Raw genomic sequence first — 6,608 nt, 5'->3', positions numbered from 1 at the left:
ACAGTGATAGGTATACTAAAGGATATTATTATGGAGAATACAAAAAAACTGCCAGTTTTTTTTTTTTAATTCAAAATGGCGGCTCCAAAACGGCGCACTGCCACAATAAACCTTAATGGAATATTCTTTTTCAAAAAGTATAGGTATGTATAAGCTAGAAATTTGTCTAAATTCATGTCAAAAATGTGTTAGATCTTAGATTTAGGATTCATAGACTCATATTCCATAAAAAATCAAAAATTTTGAACACAAAGTCCAAAAATTGCCAAGTTACAATTTTAGACTTCTTATTACGTTATTTCATGGATTTTTTTTACTATCATAATTTTGATATCTCTTTTATTTATGTTTCATCAAAAATTGAACATTTTTGGCTTATATGGTTGCCAACTATGTTTTTAAATAAATATTAGAAAACATAATATAATGCAAAATTTAAATGTTCAATAAAACTGTGCGAATTTATTTTTTTTTGTAAACGAAAATTTATACTTTTCCAATACATATTAATATTCTAAATTCAAATCCAAAGTCAAAAATTAATGACGTCACGGTTTTGAGATATAAGAAGTTCAAAATGAATATTTATCTACGCAACGTGACGTCATAGATTTTTTTCGGCCTATCCTACCTATCGTCTGTCTTGCCATTACTGTCCATTTTTAAAATAAATATAAAAATTAAGGTCCCACGACTAGGTCAGAAAGGAAAGGTCAACCCCGACAGAGCCGATTCCGGGGTAAGACAAAATTTTGACGGACCCAGCCAAGACATCAGTTTTTTTATTTTTAATGTAGACTTTAAATATAATTGAGAATGAATAAATTGAAGCTAAAAGCATTTTATGTTTAAAATTTTAATACACAACAGAAAGTCAAAAAAAATAATGGATCAATCATTTTACTTTACACACGTGTAATAAAAAAAGGAAAACAATACCAAATTTGCTGCAAATGTTCCTAGTAAGGAAATGTCTAATGTAATTCATTTATTTTTATAAAGCAGTTACTTTTATTTTCTTCCTCAAAGTTTTCGAACGAAAACGGATTGTCGGGACAAAATCGGTAAATTTTGTAAATCGGGACAGATATCGGGACAGGGTCCAAATGTCTTGACTGTCCCGCCGAATTCGGGACGTCTGGCAGCCGACCGGAACCCACTACACAGAGAAAAAATAATGCGGGGATATTTTTACATCTAGTATATTTAATTTTATTTCTGTTATATTTAACTAATTTCAGGTATATTTAACTATATTATGATAAAATATACTAGAAGTAAAATTATCCCTGGCATTACTTTTTCTCCGTAAAGGAGAGTTTGATACACTTTAGTTGAGACTCCAACATGGTAATGCTTGCATATTCAATTTAATTTGAATTTATTCATAATTCCACACTTGACTTTTTTTCATTAAAAATTCATTTTAACGATACTTGCATACAAATAAATATTTACTCCCCGTCACCAGATTTATTGTCCATGAATATATTGGCAAAATGAGTACCTAGATGATAAAGAACATACTCGCCAGAGGATGTGACCTAACAAGGAAACCACGGATAATCTGAATAAATCAGCCCATTAAAAAATAAAATTGCAAAGTTAAATTCCAAAAATGCATCCCTACATTAAGCCTTACATGCTTCAAGCATACCGCAAACTTAACTGAATGTTGATAATAATTAAAACAAAAAAATACATAAAATCGAAATCACTTATAAAATTGTAAAAAAAAAAATATAGTTAAGTATATATCCATTTGTTTTTTTTTTAATTTAAAATAATAAAAATATTGTAATTAAAACTACGAGTATACTACAGATTGTATTATTATAGCTCTTTCAGTTTCGTCATGTTTTTAATATAATAGCTTCGAGACGAATTTTTGTGCGTTGTGTAATTAATTACTGACACTATCTGCTAGCAGATAGCAGAATACTTTATCACGCACAGTTTGGTTGTTCAAAAATGTTCAATGCATTGCTCCAACTACATCGCATCCTGATGGTTTTTCAGTTGAAATGATATTTCGAATTAAAAACAACACGAAGTATAAAGTACACATGCTTTCAAGGATCAATATGATTGTTATGAAAATTTAATCAATATGTAATTGAAAATTTATAATTTGTTCTTATTTTTGTTTTAATTGTCGATTAATTTCTATTTTTTTTATCTTCTTTTTTTTTTGTTAATCAATTGAAAATGAATTAATTAAAATTAGTTATTTTTTTTAAATTTATTATTCATAAGAATTTACAGATTTCAATTTGCTTTTGAGAATGTATTGATATTTTGTTTGTAAAGTTTCGACAAAAGAAATTCCATGAAATTCAAATTTTATTCGTCATTTAATAAAAGAACAGCTTAATAATGGGAATAAGGAAAAAGTTTATTTTTTTTAAGTAGTTTTCGTAACAAAAGTCTATTATACTTTATTCTTTTCAATTATGGGATTTTATTTTTTCCGAGAATTTCTACATCGAATTTGGTATCATTCTAATAAATTGTTAGTCAAACGAGGCACTTTTTCGTAACAATAATTGATATTTTCTGTGAAGATTTTTTTTTCCAGAAAGTGACACCATTTAATAAAAGTTTGACTCAGATGTTTTTAATAAAAATCAATTTCAATATGAGGGTATTACTACATTATTTATTCAGAGTCCTGGAAGCGTTCCCAGAAATTTCAATAAAAAAAAAAATAAAATTTTAATCTTTGGTGTATACTAAACTTAGCTACAATAATTGTCAAAAACGTTAACAACGAAAAAACGCATTTTTAGGATTGATTCTTTAGTAAATTCCGGTAGGTACCCAACTAACAATTTTACTTCCACAAGGGTCTAACGAAGCTGTTTCGATTTTAGAAATATTGCTTGTATACGACCATAGAGAAGCCCTTTTGGCCCACCCGAGAAGCTTGATAGGCTTTAGAAGAGTCATATGCAAGTTGATTAGAGAGACTCAAAACATGTGTTTAATGCCTTATAGAAACAAGCAACATTCAAGATTTAAAAATCTGTATTACTGCTACAGGCTTTTAATTTTATTTAGAAGCTCGGAGCAGACTTGTGGAAGCATTGTGAAAGTCTAAACGAGGTATATCCCAAATAGAATAAAGAAAAAAAAATATTTTTTTTTCATTTTTTTTTTGTGTACCTATTACATTTTATTTTTTCATTTTCTTCTTTGTTTTCCATCCAGACAAGTTTTGCTTCTGAAATTAAATTTCCAAACACAATTATATTAAGAAAAAAACTTCTACTTACTTTACGCATTTTGCTGGATTTGAACCTCGTACATCCTGATTGAAAGTCCGGTACCTTAACCATCGAACTACTCAGGTATATAATAAAAGAGTTTCAAAATTGGACTAGTTGAAACCGGAACTTTCTAAGGGCTTCGACTCAATTCCTGATGAGTTTCACTATCTTAAAGAATATGGTGACCATTTGTGTTTTTTTTTTTTCAAAGTTATTATTTTTGGTTAGGTATTTTCTGATTTTTTTTTTATCTTGTAAAAAATTATTTAATAAAGACTTAATAATATTATATTCTGATTGTCAAATCTTATCATTATTGAGAAGATGAAAGAGAATAACTTTTTACTCAAGAACAATTTTTCTGGAGCAGAAAAAAATATCTGAAAAATTCGGTTTTTTTAGACTTTAGAGGTTTCACCCGGATGCCGTCAACTTGCATTTTTCCGAAGCAGAAAAAATTTTTTAATTTTTTTGGGCTTTTGGCTTTTTCTTAAAAATAAGAGAATTAACTTTGTTAAATAAGTGGAGAAGATTAAAATCTTGTTTTCCTTTCTTCTCTACTTACTCGAATATGAACTCCAAATTGGTCAGTAAACCATTTTTAATATCACTATTTTAAACCAATTTCCGATATGAAAAGATTCACTTTTTTATTTATTTCTTTATAACAATGAATAAAAAAAACCAAAAATGGTCACCATAATGGCACTTATCCAAATATTTCTTATTCTCATGAGTTTGCCTGACAGTTTAAAAAATTTAGCTTGTACTCACTTTCACAGGGCTTCTAGAAATAAAATTAGTTCGCTTAGGCAAACTTATAAAATTAAATGCTTTTTACAATGTTTTGCTTGTACTTAAAGGATCTCTACAAATATAAATAAATGTCCCCTAACTTCGCTAAGGCGAACATATAAAACTAAAAGCTTTTCGCGCATGCGCCTGAAATTGAACTTCTTTTTTCTCATACAGAGATACAAAATAAACATTTATGTAAGTCGTTATTATTTGAAAGTAATATAAAACATACTTTGTAATATTTTCAATCAAAAACAATGATTCAACAATTTTTTAAATCAAATATTAAAATGCAGTAACTATAACACATCTATTTTGTGGAATATTTGTTTAAAAAGGCAAAACCGTTTAACTGCGGTTTATTTGAAATTCAACGTAATGTTTTTTTTTATTTAATGAATATCACGACTCATATACTATTGACATAATTTCGGTAATATAGAATTATAATAATAAATGCATTTAAGGCAATTGTATAAGTTGTATGTACTTCTACCATACTTAAATACATACCTAAGTCATTTTTGAGTCTAATAATTTTCGAATTGGATACAAAAAATACAAAGCATTCATAAAGATTTTGTAAGCAGTTCTAATACAATTTCTTTTGCAAAGCCATTTAAAAGAAGTCAGTTATTGGCTTTTATTTCTTATGCTTCTACAATGGAATTTCATGTGGCCGTATTGAAATTTAAACGAAATGTTTACATTAATGCTTGTAGAAATTTTTAGATTCCACTTGCACTAGGTTTCTAGGAAGCGGTTAACGAAAGTTAAGCCTCGAAAGTTTGAATTTTCGATTCACAAACTAAATACAAGCCCTGTAGAGATAATAGCTGCAAGAAATTAAAAATCTTAACCTCGTGGAAGTAAAATTGTTAGTTGGGTATTGAGGTGTTGAAATTTTTCTCTCGACCAATTCTTAACCAATTATCATAAACAAATATATCATTTAATTTTATTTTATAATTTTATAAAATTGCAAACTCAAAAACACAATCTTTCCCATGTAAATCATATGGGAAATAGAAATTTGCGATGCGGCGGTTCTTAATGTTAATATTAAGTGCTGAAACTTTTACAGTATTTTGTTATTGTTTTTTTTTCAACAATATTTTCGGTATTACTTTGAAAAAAAAAAAAAAATTTTTTTTAATCAGTCTATTAAATAAATCGGTGCTTGTTAAAACAACATAAGTAACATTTTTATTTTTTTTTTTCAGGAGAGACAAAAAACTCTGTATTTTCGACGACGCGGCCGCATTGACAATTTAAGCTTTAAATTCGGTTTAGAGGCCTTGTTGAGAGTTGAAACTAACTAAGGCCCAATTTATTGACTCTCCATTAAACTTAAATCTCCATTAAAAATGGGAATTTTAAATTAAAAAACAAAATTCGTTTAATTCAGTCTCTTTTAAGGATTTTTTTGAAGTTTCACATCATTAATTAATTGAGCATTAAATTTTAAAGCCCTTTTAGTTAAAATGCCAAATTCGACCTTTTAAGAGGGATTTTAAGAGCAAATTGAGGTTTTAAACAGGATTTCTATTTATTCACTCTCCATTAGAGTCAAATGTCATTTCTTTATTGTTTAATTTTATTAATTTATTTGAAAAACGTCAAATAAGCTAAAGAATTATTAAAACATATTAAAACAACAAAACAATTATGAATAAAGTCCAGGCGCGAATTTTTTTGTACGTACATACATACATTATGTAAATGTATTTATTCCATAAATAAGTTATGCATATGTATATAAAATGACTGCAACTCACCAGAAATTCTTTAATTTTTGTTTAGAGGGGAGAGACAACACTTCATTTTAGACACAAGATTCAAAGAAAATGCATTTCTTAGCTCAGAAAGGCACATATACATAGAACTAGATCTACTAGATTTATCTTCTCCACTTAAAAAAAAAAAAAACTACTAGTAAAACCAATCCGGGTTGAGGTGCTGCATTATATAATTATCTCAAAACATTTCAGAACACTTTTGTATATCGCGACTCTCATCTGTGGGATTTCGTCTTGCGTTTTCAGCTACAAAATAATTACGCGCCTTAGTTTTTATGTTTTTTCATATTGTTTACAATTAAAATCTTCAAATTCAATTTGACAAAATCGTTGCTTTTGACAGTTATTGAAATATAAAATCTTACGTAAATAATTCTTTTCTTCTCCAAATTCAGTAGGTATTTATTCCTTCAAATCTTCAAATTTAAAAAAATTTGATTTGACAAATTTCTGCTTTTGACGGTTTTATTTTTCAAAAACTAAAAAATCCCTAGGATATTTTTAATTGAGTTTTAAACTTAAAGTTTCCATTAAAAGTAAAGACTTTAACTAAATTAGAGTGAATTAAATGAATTTTTTAATGATGTATACTTAAAGGCGTCAATAGTTAACAACGCTGTTAACTAAAACGATAAATTTCAAAATTTAATGGAGGCTCAATAAATTGGCCCTAAAAGTTTTAAAAAAATATCTTTATCAAAAAAGATTTAACAAAAAATAAATATTTTTTATATGTTGTTTT

At 27.5% G+C, this 6,608-nt stretch overlaps 1 long non-coding RNA gene across 1 annotated transcript; it reads right to left on the bottom strand.

Moving 5' to 3' along the window:
• Positions 1–6,018: 6,018 nt before the first annotated feature.
• Positions 6,019–6,327, bottom strand: LOC129906594 (uncharacterized). Its single transcript, XR_008770831.1, has 2 exons — positions 6,232–6,327; positions 6,019–6,112 (listed from the first exon to the last, which is right to left on the bottom strand). It is a non-coding gene; the product is annotated as an uncharacterized LOC129906594 (long non-coding RNA).
• Between the last annotated feature and the right edge of the window lie 281 nt (positions 6,328–6,608).

The sequence above is a fragment of the Episyrphus balteatus genome, chromosome 1 (genome assembly GCF_945859705.1).
Source record: "Episyrphus balteatus chromosome 1, idEpiBalt1.1, whole genome shotgun sequence".
In the NCBI taxonomy this organism is placed as follows: domain Eukaryota; kingdom Metazoa; phylum Arthropoda; class Insecta; order Diptera; family Syrphidae; genus Episyrphus; species Episyrphus balteatus.
Note: the sequence above shows the minus strand (reverse complement) of the source record. Positions and strands in the feature narration are given on the sequence as shown.